We start from the raw sequence: 22,524 nt of genomic DNA on the forward strand, positions 1-22,524 counted from the left end.
GCTTTTATTTATTTTAAAAACAAGATTTGTTGCATTTAAAACGCATAACACAGCCGGACGAAATGTAGACTAGTTCAATCAGTCAACCTACAACTGTTGCCAGACAGAAAAATAAATTAGACCTGTAATTTAATATAACCCAGGGTCAAAGGAAGAGCAAATTACTACAATAACGACAACAGCCGCAGAATAACGATGTTTAAAATATTTGCTTGACTCGACTGCTTTGTACTGATTGAAGGAAATATTTAATTTTGATTTGTTCCCTATATCAGGATTTAACCAATCAAAAACAGTGTCTTATGCGAGTTGACATTATTTCTATAAGCTTTTTGACCATTTTCAGCAGCAAGAGGGCCAAGCTGCCTAACAACTTGCGTCACACAGAATAACTAATAAACACCTTATTGGCATGCAAACAAAACCTACCTTTAGACTCAGGCTATCAGTGACAGCATATGGATAAACTTCTGAAGTTGATCAATAAAGTTAATATAAAATATTAGAATAAGACTATCATTTACTTTGTGGCTAAATGCTTTATTTCTACAAGGAATCAGATACGAATTGATATCTGAAGTACAATCAAAGGCTCCTTGAAGCAGGAGCAGATACAAAACACTTTCAAAAGTGTGGTCTTCTATCTGATTATTAACTAGACGCCACTTGGTCTTGTGGCTAGCAACAAAGAGGAAAGAAAAAGAAAATCAATTTGGGAATCTTAAGTAAGATGACCCCTGGAGTGAATGTAGTATTATGGTGATTGTATATTCTAGTTAGGAAAATGATAGACATAGATAAGATACAGTGACAAGAATCATTTTAAATTGCAGCAATTAAATTTTTTTCCCCTCAATTCAGAGTACCCATTTTTGAGGAGCTGGATTTTCCTCGTAATAAAACAGACCTTGTGTTTAAGAATCTTTGTGAGGAGGCAAGTAAATAGGAATTGGTATGAAAACATTTCTTTTCATTCTTTCACTATTTGCCTATCACTTGCATTTCAACAATCATCACACTTTCCTTGATGACACCTCTTGTTTTGAGAATTCCTAAGACTGACTTTCATCTTAGACCTGAAATGAAGACTTGCCAATACTTATTTGCAGACTGTTATCCTCATCTTCATAGTTGTTGTTGTTTCACCACATTTCACATGGTGCAGTGGATAGAAGTGTTGAATCTCTATGGTTCCAGGTGAGCATTGTCTGAAGATAGTGGTTTCAATCCTACCCAAAGCAGGTCAGAGGTTTAGTTGACCAAAACGTGGTGAAACAACAACAACTATGGAAGGCAGTAATTACTGGGGATACAGTTACAAGACTCAGTATTCCTATCATGTCGCACTAATCACCTGAAGAAAGCCAGAAAACGAGTTGACCGAAACATGGTGAAACAACAACTATGAAGATGAGGATAACAGTCCGTAAATAAATAAATACACAAATTACTCTTCTCTAAGTATTCCAATAAAAAAAAATATATATATATATATATATATATATATATACATACACACACACAAATATATTGCTAAAGTTGTTGGAAAAATGGTTAGATCATTCTACTGCTTTCAAAAGTATCTAACTCCTGATACAATCCTCTACCTGTAAAAAGATCAGGCCCAGTTGGAATATTGCCATATCTGAGGAGGTAATCACACAAGAACACTCTTTACCTTGACAGTGTACAAAATTGACTATACAATCTAACAAGAGATAATCTCTTCTCTTCCCTGCAGCCTCTTTCTTACAAAAAGAGACATTGGTAAGTGCTCGACAAGGTTAACCCCCAGTAAAACCTTTTCAGTAAGAACTCTTTCTTCCTCTGTTTATCTATAATCAAACAGAACAATGAACATAATTTCCCACCTGTGGAACATTACCATCGGAATGTTTCCTTACAGACTACAACATGGTCATTTCCAAGTCCAATGTTAACAAATATCTGTTGAGTAGTTCTGTGAATCGATCGATTCTCAATCCTTTTAGCCACTCAACTGAAAATCTCACTAACCTTTATCTTCAAGTGGACCGTGGACCATTATATATATATATATTTTGTGTACAGAAAGTTGTTAGTTGAGACAGGTCATTGGACGGTACCAATGACCTGTCTCAACTAACAACTTTCTGTACACAAAATATAAGTACGCTCTTAAAATTTGGATTTTCCTTTTAATTGAGCACTCTGCTGGAATTCTTTTTCCAAAAAAACTAATCATATATATATATATATATATATATAAGATAACACATTTGCTCTGTTGTCTACATTACATAAAGTATCCCCAATGATTAAAAATCAATTGTATTTACAATATTCACAATTTATACTACACTACAATCTTGATAGGCCAAGTAAAGTGATATTTAATTCTTATTAAAGTTATAAATTGTATACCAACAGGTAATTTGGGATGCTGAAAGCATAAAAAAAAATTAATTTCTTATGAAAATTTGTATTGTTTATCATTTAAACATGGCAGTGTTTGAATATATGATTAAGTGGCAGTTTTAGTCATTTAGAACTGCTTTAAAGCTCACTCATTTTTCAACCAAATTTCAAACAATTATTACAGTTTATAGATGACCTTCTTGGCTATATTTTGAAAAAAAAAAAATTTTTTTTTCAATTTTCGTTCAGTAAAACAAAAGTTATGATGAATTTACGGATGTTCAAATTCGTAAGAAAACGTAAGGAGGTGAGCAACGTTTTTTATGACTGATCGCTTCAGTGACTACTACTGCTACCAATTCACTGCTCTTGCGAAAAGAGAAGTAACAAGTGAAACAGAGAGAATGAAAAGTAGCTAATTGGGGGATTTTACTGAAAGCAGACGAGTGTCATACATTATTATTGTGTATGTTATGTTTATGGGGGGGGGGAAGAAAATAAGACTGAAATTAAACAAAGAAGAAGTGAATTTATTGGAAGCCTGGAAAAATCATGCATTACAAGAGAAAAATGTGAGCATGAAAAGTAATATGGCTAAGCTTAAACATGGAAAAGAAAAGGACAAGATATTCTAGTAAAAAATATAATAAATTTATAACTTAAAATTTTGCAGCATGAAGAATTTAAAAAAAATTCAATTTATAACATTGTATAATCAATTCTTAATGCTGCAATATTTTAAGTTATAAATTTATTATATTTTTTTACTAGAATATCTTGTCCTTTTCTTTTCCAGAACTAGTTCTTTACTTTTTCATGTTTAAGCTTAACCATATTACTTTTCATGCTCGCATTTTTCTTATGTAATTAGTAGTATCTGCAAAAGTTATTTATCTTTGGTTTCAGATCATGCATGACTCATAATTAAGTTTTTGTTCTAAAACCTCAATGAATTTTTCTGTTAACAATGTATGGGTAAATTAAAAGAAATCACAAGTGACATCTTACTGCTGATGCAATTCTCTACCTGTATAAGAGCCCAGTACATTTTAGGATGGAATACTGTTGCCACATCTGGGCAGGAGCTGCTCAGTACATGGTATCCTACCATGACAGAGTTCAAAACTGGCTTCAAAACATAGGTGATGCCCTTTTCTCCCCCCCCCCCCAGAAGAGACACTGCAAAGCTGCCTCTGCTCTATCGTTATTTTCATGGCAGATGCTGCTCATCTGGGCTTCAATCTATGATCCCTCCTTGCCAGATTTCATAAAAACACTCATCTAGCTACAGCCATTATCAACAATTTCCCCCACTCTCTATCTGAGTCTAAATCTGAACATAGATTCCATGAACAAAGCTTCTTTGCTTGACTGCTTGCCTGTGGAATTCTTTGCCACTGGTCTGCTTTCCAGCTGACTACAATATGATTGACGTTTCTAAATTTTTGAGATGAGGATTGGTTATTTGTATTAGACTACTGTTTCCATCTTGAGTGTGATTTTCACAATGTTTTGGTTGATATAACCTCCGACCTTCTTCAGATGTATCTTGTCGAACTTGGAAATGTTTCTGTCGAATTCGGGAATTTGGACGGAATTTTGAGTAATTCGCAACTTACTTTTTTCGGTCACCCACACTGGGCAATCGAAAAAATACATTTGCGAATTACTTAGGATGTCTATCCAGTCATGGCTGACAGACCCAGAGCACGTTACCCCCGTGAAGTAAATAAAGGGTTCCGCTTGAAGTTCCATCCAAATTCCAGAGTTCGAGAAGATATGCCTGAAGAAGGTCGGAGGTTATATCAGGCAAAATGTTGTGAAAATCACACTCAAGATGAGAACAGTAGTCCGATGAATAATACATACAATATGATTGTCTTCAAGTCCAATTTCTAACACTGACGATTACTATGCTGTTGTCCTGATGACCACCGTTAGTATGGGCGACTGATAATGCTGTGAAAATAATAGTTTAAATTTAGGTTGTTAGAGGATATCAATTTCAGAATCAGATTTGTTTATTTAAAAATTTGTTTATTTGTACCCGATATCATTGTTATCAACTATGATTATTACATTCTTGGTGATTTTTTTTTTGCTTAAGCTCAATTATTTTTTTCAGTTATGATATTCTTTAAGTAGCTAAAATCATTTTTGCATAATGAACCAAAAGATCAAGTGCATACCAAATTATGTGCCTGAAACTTTTTCCTCCTGATGAATGTACTGTTTATTTTTGTTTTCAATTCAGAGTGAATCCTTTATCTTGGGAAGTTGGATTTCTTCATTATCCCTAAATTAAAAACTGATTTTTGCTTAACTTTTGACTAACTTTGTGGAAAGTAAATAGAAGGAATCCATGTCCATCATTGATGAGAGACTAAGAGTAACAACGACGAAATTAAAAAAAAAAATAATCAGAACATTTGTTAGTAGAAAGAATTTACTGTACAAAAAGAAAAAAAGGAAAATGAAGGAACACAAAGTATAGTATGATACTACACTTCATCTTTCCACTACTCGGCCAGTGAAGGAGAAATCCTTCTAGACTGGGGCAATTTTAATTTGCCCCATTTTGGAGAGCTAGATTTCCCCATATTAAGAACCTATCCCATGTAACTACCCTCGTGGGGAGGCAAGTAAATAGGAACACCTGTTTTATATATATATATATATATATATATATAGGGTGGGCCAAAATAAGGGTCCTATATACATATATGATTATATTTAAAGATAGGACCCTTATTTTGGCCCACCCTGTATATATATATATATTTTTTTTTTTTCTACATAGGAATCACCATTTATCAAGGCCCAGAGGCCAGTTACGGATAAGGGTTAAAGAGTGTACAGTAGTCAATGGGATAATATAGTAATTGTTAGTAGTATGAATTTGGTAAATTGGATTAGTTAAGGGGAATGGCTCATCAAGAACTTGTTTATGTTGGACTTGACGACAACCATATTGTAGTCAGCTGGAAAGCAAGAAAATGGAAGACAGTTCCACAGGTGTGCAGTTCTAAGAAAGAAGCCTGGTTTTATATTTGTTTGTTTCGTTGGTTTATTATAAAATGTTTTGTAAATAAAACTATGTATTTTTAAAATTTTATTTTAATTATAGTTGCAAATATCAAATATAATCTTCCATGCCCACATTTTGTATAAATCTCCTAAGTTTACAAAAATAAGTTTTATAAACCACACTCTTAAATGTTTTTTGTTTATACAATAGTTATTCTTTTTATAAATCTCTACAATTTAGAAAATAAAAAGGTTTAATAATGAAAAAAATCTGCATATTTTTTGTTCATCTAATTTATCTGGAAGAAAACAAAAAAAAAAAACAAAAAAAAAAACGATGTCAGCTGTATATGTCCTTTTATTTTTTTTTTCTTCTAATTTTAGAATGATAAGCACTTCCTTTTATAACCTAATCGCCAATGCTCTGTCCACATGAGATTGTTTCTGATTGGATAAGTCAGAATCCAAATTAAATGTTTGCTCCAATCAGCACCCACCTCTGAAGTCGAGCAGATATTTAAAAAAAAATCATTAAATGGTGGTAGGTGCTGCTGCCATTTTCAGTTGTACTACTACAACAACAACAGTAACATTCTGCTGGTTAGTAATAGCAGAAGTTCTCTGAACTTCTTTCATCCATTCCTAACTCTTGCAATCACAGTAGCACCTGCTCCACCTTGTGCTTCAATGGTATCACCAAGATCACAAAACTTCGACAACTTTAATAGTTTCAGCACTCAGACATAGCTTGTCCACATGTCAATCTTTTGATAAAAATTCTGAAAGATTACTTGTTTTATAACAGCTGTTGGTCTTATCAGAGGGTGCTAAACCCAACTCATATATTATTAGTAACAAAACAAAACACAAACTTTTTTTTTTTTAACAAAAAGGTTTATTTAATTACCTACACTGTTTGCTTAACGTGGAAGAAAGTTGGACACTGAATGAGGAATGGAAAAGTATAAAGATTTTTAGGTTGTCAGAAGTTTGTCAGCAATTATCTCCAGGTAAAGATGGATGATGCTCAAGTGTCCAGTGGACAGGGATGGGAGAGAGAAAGGGTGCATCTTTCCTCATTGCTTTCAGGGATCTTTCTGTTGACCAATCATAATTCCGAAAGGAGTTGAAGTAGTTCTTCAATCGACAGTTGAAATCAATGCACCCTGCAAACTGATTGGTCAGAATGTGACCAAATTGCATCACACAGAAATTTTTTAGGGAGAAAATAAGTCTTTATTTATGATTGCTACATCAACCACTGCTTAGACAAAAAGCCAACATAGAAAAAGTTAGTCTTTCGATAAATGTAGAAATTGTAAAGAAAAATACAAAATAAAAAATGTCCGTTCCGTTTATAATTTTTTGTTTTGTTTTTAAATGTTTTTATTTAGCAGTGAAAAGTTTTTTGTATTCTTTGTTGAAAAAATGTTAATGCTTTTCAGTGAAAAGTGTCAAGTTGTAAACGTATTTTAGCTTTCCAGTGGAAAAAAATGTTTTAGCATTTTGAAATGTTTTATTGTCCAGCTGAAATGATTTTTGTCATCTGTGTCACGTAGTATAAAAAAAAAGGGGGGGGGGGGTATAACCCCCCCCCCCCCCCCCCACCAAATGCAAGAAAATTAAGTTGAAATGTGCTGGCTTGCAAACTGGTTTAAAAACACACTAAGATGCAAAAAAGGAACTTTTCTCTTTAAGTTGAAATACTTATTTCGGATTTAAAATCCCTCATCAGAGAAAGAGTTTAGTTTTGTTGGTCTTTCTTTTTTCTCGGAAGTAAAAAGACAATTCAAGTGTTGTTTTATCGAGGTTGTGCGTGCTGTTAATGCACATGCCTCTGATGAAAGATTTTAAGTTTGAAATTAATAAGTATTTCAACTTAATAAAAATAAAACTTTTATTTTTGCATTTTCGTGTGTTTTTAAAACACTTTTTCTGTTTAGTCTATATTTTTCAAGAAAAAAAAACAAATTTTTTCTATTGACCTGCAGCATAATTTTTTCATTCCGTAATAAGCGTTTTCTTCTTTTTTTTTTTTCAGAATTTATATCACAGTCTAGAAGGCTTAAAAAATTCATGATGGCTGCATAATTTGATTTGTAGGTCCAGTATCGTATGTCCACCAATTGAAAAAAATCAATGATTAAAAAAATACAATCAATAACCGTCATCAAACGCAGTAGAATCTAATTTTCAATTGACCTATATATTTTTTACTTATTTAAACCGTTTTAAAGTTTTTTTTTATTTCAAAATAATTTGCACTTTATACTTAGTTTTCTTAATTGTTATTTAGGAATCATTTTGCTATTATTCTATTTTAGGTTGCATCTTACATTTGAATATTGAAACATTTGAATAAAGGAATGGAAAAATATTTCTCATGGGCACAATGCTATATTACATGCGAAACCCTTGGACAAGATGTTCGTCCTTGTTTCAACCCTCATACTCAGGTTTATCAATTGTGATTACTCTTTTTTTTCTGCCTTGCCTTTCGGTCATAGTGGCATTACAAGGCAAGGGTCAACTACCAACGAACAGTCGTGCTCTGTGCAAATTTAACCATTTTGGTTAAAATATGTATCGCAAATCGATTTCAGAAGAGTCACGTGTCAGTTTAAATGTAAAACAACCCGAGCATAGGTTTTGTTTCTTTTTTTTTTTAAGGATTTAAAAACAGATTTACTGATTAAATTCAATGATTGATAAATGATAGCACACATAATTATTGTTAAATCTACACGAAAAGTTAGAGTAATAATACTAAAACAAGCTAAAAATAAAATTCTAAACATTCCACCTCATCTTAAAACATTTTAAAATTAAATAAAAAAACTAAAAACAAATGGATGCGGTGAAGAGAGTTTGTTAAATGGGAGAAAAAACCTTCAGATTCATTTTTGTTATAACATTGTTGAATAATTCTATAAGCAGAGTTTCTTTCCAAGAACTGTCCATCTGTGGAACATAATATCGTGTGGCTGCTTCCCAACTGACTATTACATGGTCATTTTCAAGTCTAATGTAAATAAGTTCCTGTTGAGCCGTCCTCTAAAATAACTCAGTCTGACATTTGTACTGTTGGAAATTACACAAACTGAATTATGTCTCCTCATTGGTTGATTAGTTCAGTACATTGTTTTAAAACAGTCATTCTTATTGGTTGAATTCAAATTTTAACCCACGCAAGTTGCAGGCCATTTCAACTGAAAATCAGTTCTGGTAAAAACTTTGAAGATGTTATTTTTTCTTAATTAACTTAAGGGCCTTTGGCGTCCAAATTGTCATGGTATTTTTCAGACAATTTAACCTAATAAGTTAGGTATTTCTTTCTTGATGTAATATCGTCTTTTCAGTCAGCAAAAATTGATTTTGGTTAATTACAACCTCATTGGATGCATCCGAATTACTAATTGATTGTTGTAGTAAAAAGAACTGCTCTTCCTACCATTACTAATCTTTATAGATTTTTCAGCTACGGTATAGCTGGAAATGTCTTTTCAGTTATTAAATCATTTCTCTCTGATAGATTCATAAGACTAGTGATTGCTAGAAGCAGCTTATCCTGTCTTGACAGAGTTCAAAATAGGCTTTGTAACCTAGTAAGAAATGCTTTTTTCTCTTCCCTGCAATCTCTTTCACACAGAAGAGACGTTTTGAGCCTGTCTCTACTTTATCCTTATTTTCATGGCAAGTGCTTGTCTGAGCTCCAATCTATGGACCCCCTGTCCTGACTTTCACGAAAAACACCCGTCTAGTTGAAACCCCTATCAATAATTTCCCCCGTTCTTTATCTGATTCCATGAGCAAAGCTTCTTTCTTAGAACAGCACGCCTGTGGAATTCTGTTCCATTTTCCTGACTAAAATATGGTTGTCTTCAAGTCCAATGTGAACAAATTCTTGATGAGCCATCCCCTTAAGTAATCCAATTTATCAAATTTACATTACTAATGATCACTATGACATGTTCCCTTTGACCATTGTACACTCATTAACCTTTATCCTCGAGTGGCCTCTGATCCTTGATAAGTGTTGATTCCTTTGTAGTAAAAAAAAAAAAAAAAAAAAATACCACTTCATCTAGAAGTCAACTACCAGGCTTGCACTAAGCTGCAAGATGACGCAACATATTTACAAAAGAAAAATACCTGTAACTAAACCATCAGGTAAGTGCACTTTTCAATTTGTTCTGTTTTAAATTTCGCCCTCTGCCAAAGCTCTAAACTATGTGGGAATAAAATTCTCACATAGCTTTAATTGCAAAATATGATTTTTACTCATGTAAAATTTGCTTTTTAATTACAAAAAATTTTTTTTTCTAGATTTAAAATTGTAACACTCATTGCAGGGTACACATATAAATTCCTTCTGTATTAATATAATTTTAATAATTTTTCGGGGAAGCATTATCGCAAAACATAAGCTTTAACTTACTACGTGGCTTCTTGCGCCATTTTGAAATAGATAACTTTTTTCTTTGCAAACACGTAGTCTCGTTTTGTTCCATCTTGTGGATATTGCCTGTTCTTGTTTAGTCAAAGGTCTTTTATAATTTCCTTTCTTTTTTCCACTTTAATATCGTTGTTGTTATCAACTTGTTGCACAGTTGTGCACATAAAATTATGTTCTTTTCTCTGCCTACGCGACATTTCTAAGAAGCATTATAGTGGCCTCAAGATTTAGTTGCTAAAATAGAAGCAAAAAGTGCTATATCATGAACCTGACCTCTATTGAGTCAAGAGCAGTGAATATCGGAAAATGGTTAAGTGAATTGGATGATCATTTTAAAATCTTCCCAGGAGGAGAGACTGAACAATTTTCTTCCAATATTAGAGAAGAATTGCATGAATTAAAGTCTGGCCGTAAGGGCCATGATTTTAAAACCCCAGTTTCTCTTCAGCCTTTAAAGTTGGACTTGGAATTTCTCTCTCTGGCGACAAATTTGAATTTAGAACCTTCCTGAGAAGGTTTGAATTTTGCACTACTAATTTAGGGGAAGTAGATAAATTCCTTCTCCTCAAATTCAAATTAAAGGGGAAAGCCTATGACTTAATTTCAAATATGGATGTTTCCTCTGATAACTATACTGTAGCTTTGAATTGTTTGAAGGAAAAATTCCTGAATCCTTTTATCAAGGATTGAATTTTGGAGGAAATTATTCCTTAGGTGGTGCTGATAACAGAATTTGAAGAACTTAAAACTTATGCAGAACAAGTAAAACTAGACTTATCTAAATCTGACAAATCTTTCGGAACAAATTTTCTCCCAGAATCTTGTATTATTGTGGCTCACATCCTGTTCTGCAGATTCACAATTAATGTCAGAAGGGAATTGATGTTGAAAATGAAGGAGCGTTATCCTTCATTTATGAAGAAGGACATCTATTATATCCATCTTTTTTGACATAATAGAATTTTTACACCTTTCAATGTAAAGAAGTGGGAGAGTTGCCTACCAAAACTGCTATTTTTTTCTTCCTCATCAGAAGTTCAACCCAATATGGTGGTTGGCTCTGTTTATAAGACTGTTTATCATAAGAGTATGGATCGTTTAAAACTTCATACTAATACTAGTATACATTCTAAACTTTGCAAATTATGTAAACTGGCAGACCATATAGTTAAGGACTGCTCTAAATATTCTACTTATGACTTGAAGGTTCAATGAGCGAAGGAGCTTGAAAGTGTCTTGGTAATCACTTAGATTGGAACTGTAAAGGAAAGAAAGGATTTCCTTATCAATGTGTTACTTGTGAGTTAAAAAACTCACTTATCTGTCATGTGTCTAAAAACCTTAATCGCCTTTGTGGGAAGGTTTACTTTATCCGATCAGGATGATTGCATATTTCCAGTTATCAAAGTGTCTATGAAGGGTAAAGGACTTCCAGTTTCCTTCCATAATATATTGGACACTGGAAAATCCTTTTTTTTTCTCAAGCACTTTTACAAAAATTGTGTTCTTGAGAGAAATTAGTACATAAACCCGTAGTAATGCCAGTTCAACACCTTCATATGAATGAGATCCATGAACCTCCTGGAGCTCAGTGTCTCCCTAAAATTGGGATTAAAAACCCTCTTTCCTTTTGCTGCTCTATTCATAGACAGGCTTAATTCAAAATCTCAAGTAAACAGATTTGATGAAATTATCTTTAATATAACAAAAGCAGGACTTCACCTGTCATGGCTACAAAGATTAAAACGGCACTGTCTTTCATGGTCTCGTCGGCTTGGACTTGATTCAACAGATAAAAAATTTCTGTTCAATTAAATGCCTCAATGAGACAGCATGGAAAATTTCCAATAGAATTATCCCATTTGGTAATGGGTGTAATTTTTTGACACCCAAATCTAATAAAGAAACTGCCCGAGTTGTCTCCCTTTGATCAGATTGTCCGATCATTACGTCAATGTTCTTATTTGGTCGAAAGTGTTTTGAAACCCAATCTCTTATATTCTGACACTTAATCTGGTTTTTGAAAACTCTTCTGTTGGAATTGAAAACTTTCTTTCCCTTGATTCCATTAGAATTGATGAGAGTTCTAAACTATCTTCTTACGATGAAGAGAAAAATCGATAAAAAAAAAAAAAAAAATGGTTTACCAATATTTCTGAATTCTCATTATTGACTAGGGCAATTAATGTTCTTGAGAAAGTTTTGTAGTTCTGTGATCATAGAGCAAAATTTTTGCTCTTTTCCTGTATGCAGAGGGAAGAATTTCCCTGAGTTGGAATATTTGAACCAACCTTCTAATAAGGTATTGCCTCCCAGGGTATCAGCTCGTAGTTTGTTTATTGATAAGGATGGTCTGTTGCGGACTAAACAACATATACAGAATTCCAATATCCACCCCTTTGAAGTTAAACTTCCTATACTTTTAGGAAAAAATCATCGTTTAACTGAATTAGTTATCAAAGAAGCGCATTTAAGTTGTTGCCATCTGCAAACTAATTCAACTCTTTCTAAGTTGAGATTATTTGTTTCTGAATTCCCTAAGGGAGGCAATCGGTAAAGAAAATTCTTTGCAAATATATCACTTGTAAGAAAATCAATTCATTGCCTTATAAAACACGCTCATGTTCTCAACTACCCATTCATCGGGCAAATTTTGTTCATCCATTTCAACAAGTCATATTTTGGTAAATTACAATAACGAAGACGTGAAAACGTACATCTTGTTATATATTAATTTATTTTTATTTCGGACTACTATTCTCATCTTTATTAGTTGTTGTTTTTGATCTTTTATTGGTTTGTTTATTTACAACGTTTCGGCCAACTAATTCCTCTGGCCTTCGTCAGGTGGTAACCGCGACGGATAGGAACTTCGAATCTCCTAACTGCATTCTCAGCCATCACTGCCATCCGTAGTTGTTGTCGTCTCACCACATTTTTGGCCAATTAACCTCTGGCACGCTTTGGGTGGGATTAAAACCGCTATCTTCAGACAATGTTCATCTGGAACTGTAGAGATTCAACGTCTCTATCAACTGCGCCACGGGCCCCGAAGGGCGATCAAGGTTGGATTCTTTGATCTTATAAATCCACGTTTATTTATTATCTGATCTTCCATAGTCGGGTCCGTACCGATTGGTATATATATATATTATTCCTTAATTGGAATTCATTTTTTGAGATGAGCATTATATATATATTAATTTATTTTTTATTTCAGACTATTAGTCTCATCTTTTTTATTATTATTAGTTGGCCGAAACGTTGTGAATAAACAATCCAATAAAAGATGAAAAAACAACAACTAATAAAGATGAGACTAGTAGTCCGAAATAAAAATAAATTAATATATATAATGCTCATCTCAAAAAATGAATTCCAATTAAGGAATAATATATATGTACATCTTGTTGTTTACCTGCATAAGTCTACATGATGTCCATCTGGAGCTATTACTAGATATGAGCACTAGATCATTTCTATTAGTGTTTATTAAGTTTATCAACCTGTTTGGTGTTCCTACGCATGTCTATTCGGACAATGCAAAGACCTTTCTAGTGTCCAGCATCATGTTATCTGAAATCTTTGTTTCAGACGAATTCAAGGAAAAATTTAGGTCAACTGCAATTAGTAATCTCACCATCCCTCTTTATTTGGCTTGGCAAGGAGGTGCATGGGAGAAGATGATAAAAACAATCAAACAATGTTTGAAAAAATTAATAGGTAGAAAGAAAGTTAACTATTTTGACTTCTTAACTATCCTTTCTGATGTGGAGAAAGCGATGAACGACTGTCCGCTTACATATATTACAGCTTCTGAAGGGGGTTTTGACGTTTTAACCCCTGTTTTCACCTCTTTTGGAGTCTAGGAAAGATGCTCAGATTTATTAATAGGATTGATAGTAAAGTTCGCTCAGCCTGCATATTAAGGGACAAATGCTAACAGGTTAATTCATTGAAGAATTTATTTCCCCTGGATTTAAAAGGTGTTTCTGCATTATCTACAGCAGAATTTATGGAAGAAGGTGGTCCCATTTTCTGTCCAACTTGTTCCATTGCAAATGACGGATCTTCTCCTATGATATGCTGTGACGTCTGTGACAGTTGATATCATTTTAACCATGTTGGGATGAAACAGGATACTCTCGGAGAGTGGATTTTTCTGAATTGTTCAGAAAAAGTATCACACTTAATTTCAACATTTGTTAAGTTGTCATTTGACTTATGTTCAAGTTATTGTTCTTGTTATTGTTAATATACGCAGGCGGCAAAAAGAAAGTCTGCACTTGTAATTTTTTCAAAAACTGTAAATTTAAGCTAAATTTAATGTAACTGTTTAAACAAACTATACCTCATTTGATTGTCCTTTTGTTCTTCTACAAATTTACCTGTTCATATTTGACTTTTAATTGAAATATTCTAGCGTTCATGTCAATTAAAAAAAAATAACTTCAAATTGAGGAGGCAAAAAGAAAGTCTGCACAATGGAAAATTGTTATTTAAATGTAACTTTAGGACATTAATGCAACATAAATACAACAGGAACACAATGAACTAGTTAATATTTAGTAGCATAGCCCTTCTGCAATTTGACAGCCTGCAATCTTTTGGGAATTCCTTGAATTAGACTGCAGCAATACTCCGGTGAAAGGGCATGCCGCTTTTCTTTAATTTTTGTCCAAAGTTCTTCCAAATTTGAAATTTTATCATTGCATAGCTGTTGCTTGATGTAATGCTATACGTTTTCGATAGGATTGAGGTCTGGAGATTGTGTAGGACAATCCAAACATGGAATATCATGCTCTTCAAAGAACCTCTTGACATTGCCAGCTGTGTGAATGGGAGCATTATCCTGCATGAAAATGGTATTATCATCAATTCCGACCAAAGTAGAGTAGAAAATGCTCAGTCAAATGTACTTGGTCAAATTAATTCGACTTTGCAAGCAAACTATAGGTCCTGGACCATTGGTACTAATAATGCCCCACACCAAAACTGAACCTCCACCACCTTGCTGCGTTGAAACTGAGCACCTAGGATTAAATTCTTCATCTTTCCTCCAATGCACATACTGCCTACCATCATTGCGTAGCCTATTGAACTTGCTTTTGTCACTAAAAAGCACTTTTGACTAATATGAAGAGTCATGATCTTCATTGCATTTGACAAAGTCCAGACGGCGCTTTCTATTCTTTACAGAAATCATTGGCTTGCATCTTGCAACATATCCTTGCAAATTAAATTCCTTTAATCTGTTCTTGACAGTAGAAAGAGAGCACTTTTTAACAAGAGTGCACTGTTGTTGGATTTGGGGAGCCATTTAAAATCTGTTTCTTGGGATGCAGATCTTGATAGCATTGTCTTCCCTGTTAGAAGTAACTGTAGTACGACCAGATTTAGGGGCATCACAAACACTGCTTGTGCTTTGGTGCCTTTGCAGTCTTTCATACCATTTTCTCATCACACTTCAACCTGCGGACAATTTCTCCATTAGATAAACCAGAAAGGTTAAGATTAATGAGCTCCTGTAGATTACTAAGAGAAAGTCGAGGCATACAGACTAAATCTTACATTGTATAACCTGGAACAACAACAATTATGATTAGAGATGCTTTGTTGCCTGTTAGTGGATATTTTAAACTGATTTAAGAGAGATAATTTAAGCTGGTTTTAAATGGATTTGTTGCTGCAGACTTTCTTTTTGCATCCTTAATTGAAAGTTATTTTTGTTTTAAATTGACGTGAACACTAGAATATTTCAATTAAAATTCAAATATGAACAGGTAAAATTATAGAGGAATAAAAGGCCAATCAAATGAGGTATAGTTTGTTTAAACAGTTACATTAAACTTAACTTAAATTTGCAGTTTTTGAAAAAAATTACAAGTGCAGACTTTCTTTTTGCCGGCACTGTATTGATAATCTTACCTAGATTACCAATATACTAGGTTTACTGATTATAAATTCATTTATCATAGGAGACAAAAACACATAGTTCCTTGAAAAAAACAAAACAAAAAAAAACATCTACAGTTGTTGACGGAGTCCTCGCGACTAACAGAATTAATTACTTGTTACCTAATTGACAATAATTGGAAAAAGTAATGGATAACTATTACTTTTCCTTTGCTCTTTTGGCAGTGTGTGAGAAATTACAAATTGAATTGTGTCTCCTCATTGGTTGATTAGTTCAATACATTGTTTTAAAACAGTCATTCTTATTGGTTGAATTCAAATTTTAACCCATGTAAGTTGCAGGCCTTTTCAACTGAAAATCAGTTGCTCTAAAGACTTTGAAGATGCTGGACTCATGTTAGTTTTCTTAATTTAAGAGCCTTTGGTGCCCAAATTGTCATGGTATCTTTCAGACAATTTAACCTAATAAATTAGGTATTCCTTTCTTGATGTAATATCGTCTTTTCAGTCAGCAAAAATTGTTGATTTTGGTTAATTACAACCTCATTGGATGCATCCGAATTACTAATAGATTGTTGTAGTAAAAAGAACCACTCTTCGTGCCGTTACTAATTTTTATAGATTTTTCAGCTACTGTATAGTTGGAAATGTCTTTTCAATTATTAAATCGTCTCTCTCTGATAGATTCATAAGACTAGTGAAGCAGCTTATCCTGTCTTGACAGAGTTCAAAATAGGCTTTGTAACCTAGTAAGGAATGCCTTTTTCTCTTCCCTGCAATCTCTTTCACACAGAAGAGACGTTGTGAGCCTGTCTCTACTTTATCCTTATTTTCATGGCAAGTGCTTGCCTGAGCTCCAATCCATGGACCCCCTGTCCTGACTTTCACGAAAAACACCCGTCTAGTTGAAACCACTATCCTCATCTTTTTCTATTCGATAGGAACTCTGAATGATATATAGTTGAAACCACTATCAATAATTTCCCCCATTCTTTATCTGATTCCATGAGCAAAGCTTCTTAACTGCACACCTGTGGAACTCTCTTCCGTTTTCCTTCTTTCCAACTGACTAAAATACAGTTGTCTTCAAGCCCAATGTGAATAAATTCTTGATGAGCCCCCTTAAGTAATCCAATTTACCAAATTTACATTACTAATGATCACTACACATGTTCCCTTTGACAACTGTACATTCATTAACCTTTATCCTCGAGTGGCCTCCGAGCCTTGATAAGTGGCGATTCTTTTGTAAAAAAAAAAAAACCCCAAAAACACTTCATCTAGAAGTCAACTACCAGGCTTGCATAAAGCTGCAAGATGACGCAACATATTTACAAGAAAAGAAAACAACCTGTAACTAAACCATCAGGTAAGTGCACTTTTCAATTTGTTGTTTTATATTCTGCTCTATGCCAAAGTTCTAAACTATGTTGGAATAAAATTCTCACAGGGCATTACTGTCATAGGAAGAATATTTTTTTAATTTTTTATTTTTTTGGCGTTCAGGGGGGAGATACTGGAAGAATCAAAACTGTCAACAATACAAAATAAAATATTAATTATCTGAAGATTTACTGAATTAAGATACGATTAAGAAAAGGAAGTTTTCTTATTTTATTTTTTTACACAAAACAAATGAAAGTTGTCAAGGCGTATAACTTAAAATGTATAAATAGTTATGAACAGTCATTGATGAAATGCGGGTGCTTTTTTTTTTCTAGAAAGTTTAAAAAAATAGTTTTAACATGCATTATTGGAACGCGTATGACTTGAGAAAACGTTTTTTTTTTTCAATTTTCATAAAGTAATAATTCTGAAATTTTTGTAACAAATAATTATTTTAATAATTACTGCCCACTCCTGTTCTTCTGACATTACATTGTCTCCCCCTGATGTGCGCCCTTCAAACTAAAAAAGTTCATTTGTTACAGTAATGCACACAAGTGCTTTAAGCTCTTCCAAAGTTCCATCACTGATCCTGTTGCCTCACAATCTACCTAACACTTATTAACCTTATCCTTGAGTGACCCCCGGGCCTTGATAAGCAGTGGTGACCCCATAAGTAAAAAAAAAAGAAAAAAAAAGAAAAAAAGTTATAATAATAATAATAATGGGTGATTATAGATCTAGTAGATAATCACCCATAAATCATAAGATCTAACCATATTGACTCTGGATATCCGGTACTACTTAGGTACTTAGTTAAAGCAGTCGAAAAGTGATCGCACAAAATTAAAACTGAATTAAAAGAAAAAAACAGAAAAATCGGTAATTTTTACGAAAGTACCCAGCGTAGTATAAACACTCCCAACCTCCCCACGCTCAAAAGCTATTCTAAACATGAGGAGGTTGAGAGTGTTTATGCTATGCTGGCTTGGTACTGTCGTAAAAACTACCGAAAATCTTATGATATACGTATTCGTCATGGACCAAAGATGTCATATTCCCAAAATCCCGTAAAATAATCAAGTAGTTTTTTTTTTTTTTTTTTTTTTTGTTAACTAAGAAAATCAAATCTTATGACTAAGCGAGACGTAGTGTTTTGATCGGCATGATTTATAAATAAGAGGGAGACAACTCAATTCGAACTATCGAGATCAAAATCAGCCTTAATAGATACAATTTTATATTAAGATTAGTAAAATTGAAAGTTTTAATTTTTTTAGTTACTATTTAATTAATTTACGTGATTTTTGGAATATGACATCTTCGTTCCATGACGAGTATGTACATCAGTATTTTTTTTTTAATAAGTGCAATTCTAAATAAGCACCAAAGGGTTTTCTCTTGTGTTATTGTAAAACGTATATTCAGTCACGCGTCTCACGCGAACAGTTTATTTTTATTTTAGGGAGGGTGGGTGGGTATTTCGACATGGTCTATTGTGGCCTTCCTGTTTTCGTCTAGGAACTTCAACAAATGGTCGATTGGTCGACATATACGTGACCGAATTCAATTTATGTAACGACCGTTTCATCTCCATTCTGTAGCAAATATCGATACTAGCGTAGTTTAGCATCTCCTTCCAAGTAAACTAATTGCTTTCATTTTAGGAGAGTTCCGTCCACATAAGGTAAGAATTAACAAAGCCGACCCGACCCCTCATGTTAAGAACGGCTTTCTAAATTTGCTTGGAGATGTTAAACTGCACAAGTACCCAAATATTTACTTCTACACTTTTTGAAATATATATATATATATATATATATATATATATATATTTTGAAAAAAAAAAAGAAAAAAAAAAGGTGCTAATGCAGAGAGTGATCCGCATTTTTTAAATCGTATTTACACGTTTAATTAAAGTTTTATGATGTTTTTTTATTCAATTGTAAGGTTAAAGTACAGAATAAGTACAAAACACCTTCCCCTCCCCATGTTAAGAATGGCTTTTTAAATAACGTTATTATTTCAGCACGGATCACTCTCTGCATGCATGAGTACCGAAAAAGAAAAGAAAAAAAAAACACGTCGAAACAAGAAAAGGTAGTTATGCAGTGATGCACTTTTGTTACCGTGCTAAAATCACGTTATTTTATTTAGGAAGCCATTCTTAACATAGTGAGGGGAGGGGGTGTTTTCTAACTATTCTCTACTTTCACTTAACAATTTAATAGAAAAGATATCGTAAAACTTGAAAATACTATTTTAAAAATATATAGCGCGGTAACAAAAGTGCATAACCACCGAAGAAAATAATAATAACAAACTTAGTATCACTAGTATAAATAATAACAACATTAGGAAACAAAGATTACAAATAAAAACAATTTAAAAAGCAACAATCATCAAAAATCAAACGCAACAACAGGGTAAATATTTAACGCAATGTAAATAAATCACTAAGATGTTTTATTTATTTTTTTTTCTGTTTTAGTAACTCTGGTTTATTTTGTGTGGTCACCTTTCGGCTGTAGCTATTCGTTACAGGATTTTATCGGGCCAATATGGACAGCCATGGGGGTTGATCTATACAAGCACCTAATAATGCCCTTTCGAGTAGATGAGAAAAAAAATAATTTATCATTAAAATAATAACTTGCCTGTTTATTTTATTGTTTAAACGAAAACAGACTTCGCCAATGATTTAAAAAAATATACAGCCAGAAATTTGCATAAACAAAATACAGTTTTTACAACGTTTATTAAATATTTTTTTTATTTTTTCATTCCTACTTGTTGTTCAATATGTAAAATAATGTTTCCTTTTTTTTCTCGGTCGACGCTCTGTCTAAAAAGCTGACATATTTCTACAAAGAAATTATAATTTAATCTATTATTAGGACATTACGTACCTTTCAGGTGGTATGCTGTTGATTGCGAAGTTAATAATTTGGTTTTTTAGTATAAATTATAAACACGGGTCTGAAGTATGTCCTTTGAGTGAAACCCATGAGTTTATTCTTTTTTCATTCACCGCAGATAAAGTCCGACTTTTACAACACGCATTAAATGTAGCAGCCGTCTTCTTTCTCTTCTGTAGTGATATTTAGAGAGGGGTAAAAGAAGATGAACACATTAAGAGAGAGGGGTAAAGGGAGAAGCGCCTGGAAATCAGTAATGGGAAGAGGAGATATTAGAATTGATAGAGAGGTAAAAAGATGCTAGGAGATGGGAGGAGGAGAGAAAGAAGAGACAGAGAGAGAATATATCTAAACAATTTTTAATTTATGTCAGAAAGCTGTCTTTTATTTTCAAATAAATATATATATATATATATATATATATATATATATATATATATATATATATATATATATATATATATATTACGCACGATGTTAAAAAAATGCGGAAAGTGTAAACTCAACGCAAAGAAGAAGCAAGCACCCCCGGGAATTGTTGTTTGTGTGTTTAATAATAATTTGAATATTTAGACTGCCAATAAATAAATGCATAAAAATTCATTATTTCTTTTAAAGTATTTTGTATCTAAATTAAAACCAGGTCTTTTATATCTCTCTACTCAATTTTAAATTATACTCCTACTCCGTTAATACGCATTGTTGCTACCCTTCAATACGAAAATACAGGAAGTGACATTTGCACCCACTCGCGTAGTTGTATACAAAGGGCAATAACTCTGCCATCACTAATGTTATGACTGGCTTAACAGTTAATGTTTATTAACTTTCAATCCTTTTCTTTTTACAAAGCAATCTATTTAGATGATAGCATTTCGATTACTAAAGATTCATCTCTACTAAATTTCTTCATTATTTAGGTACAATAAAGATCAAACTTGATAAATAATCTTTGCATTGTTCTGTCTTTTATAAACTTAAATTTCTCCTTCCAGAAAACAAAAAATACCTATAGTCTCAACAAATTAAATAAATAAAAATATCTTTACAAAAAAAAAAAAAAATTACGCACGATTTTAAAAAATAAACTTAATGCATTAGTCTCCTCCCCCTCCGCTAAAATCTTTGAGACCTTAATTAATCAAGCACTAGTTCACCATCTCACAAAAGCAAATCTTCTCTTTAACAAACAGTGTGGATTCAGGCAATGTTGTTCTACTGCAGATATTTTAACAGTCATCTCTGAACGCATTTACCATGTACTGGATAAGGCGGGCGAAGCTAGAGCTGTAGTCCTTGATATATCCGTCTAACGCAAAGGGCTGCTAATGAAAATTAAATTGTACAGTATAACTGGACGTATAGTAAATATAATTAGATCTTTCTTAGATAATAGAAGCATACAGGTTGTCATTGACGGATGTACACCCAAGTAGCATAACATTAATGCAGGAGTGCCTCAGAGGTCGATCCTTGGACCATTATTATCCCTGATATTCATAAACGACCTCCCTGATAATATTGTGTCCGAGATAGGTATATTTGCTGATGATACAATGCTCTATAATATGCATGAGGGGAGAAAAGATGTACATAAATTTAAGACAATGGCAGAATTGTTAGAAAATGACCTTCAGACTATAGTGGAATGGGGCCGCAAATGGATGGTAACATTTAATGCTAGTAAAACTAAGCTGCTCTCCTTTAACAATTACAAGACGTCTCTCCAACCCCCTATATCCATGACAAATAGCATCCTACCTGAGAATTCTACCTTCAAACTCCTCAGCCTAGCATTTGCGGGCAATATGAACTGGAATAAATACATTGAGGACATTGCAAAAGCTGCTGCAAAGAAGGTGGGTTCCATCTATCAAGCTAGAAGACTGCTCACACCTGAGAGTATCCTGTACCTTTACAAAGCCACCATTCACCCATGCATGGAGTATTGTTGCCACATCTGGACTGGTGCATCTACCACTAGTCTCTCCCTCTTAGACAGGGTCCAAAAAAGAGTTTTCAATCTAATCAGTCCCACTTTGTCAACTAAGCTCCAACCCCTGTCCCATCACCGCAATGTTGCATCACTGTGCTTGTTTTACAAATATTTTAATGGATTGTTTTGATGAACTCGTTTCACTTGTACCCCCTCGACGTACATATCCCCAACAAACCTGTTTAGCAATAAGATCTCACCCCATTCACTGTTGATGTCCCTAAATGCCATAAAGCTTTCTATTCTAATAGTTTCTTCCCTCGAACAGCTAGACTTTGGAATTTCCTTCCTGCTGCCTGCTTCCTGGCTGTACTAATATGCAGAAGTTTAAATGTAAAATAAGCAAATATCTTGTTAATCTTTCCTAAACATGGCCCCAAATAGTAGCCCCTTACGTCTAAGTGGCAATATGCTGTGTAAAGGGTGAA

At 33.4% G+C, this 22,524-nt stretch overlaps 1 protein-coding gene across 8 annotated transcripts in view; it reads right to left on the reverse strand.

Moving 5' to 3' along the window:
- The window catches only part of LOC145277634 (H(+)/Cl(-) exchange transporter 3-like), a 321,789-nt gene extending 301,502 nt beyond the window's left edge, over positions 1-20,287 (reverse strand). For 3 of the 8 annotated variants that reach the window (XM_080129203.1, XM_080129198.1, XM_080129196.1), the window contains exon 1: positions 20,092-20,283. The gene's annotated coding sequence lies outside the window, so the exon portion shown is untranslated. Of the gene's footprint in view, positions 1-20,091 lie in introns of all 8 variants that reach the window. The other 5 variants (XM_080129202.1, XM_080129200.1, XM_080129197.1 and 2 more) reach the window with 3 other exon arrangements.
- Between the last annotated feature and the right edge of the window lie 2,237 nt (positions 20,288-22,524).

The sequence above is a fragment of the Euprymna scolopes genome, chromosome 6 (assembly GCF_053919585.1).
Source record: "Euprymna scolopes isolate OS-2025 chromosome 6, ASM5391958v1, whole genome shotgun sequence".
NCBI lineage: Eukaryota > Metazoa > Mollusca > Cephalopoda > Sepiida > Sepiolidae > Euprymna > Euprymna scolopes.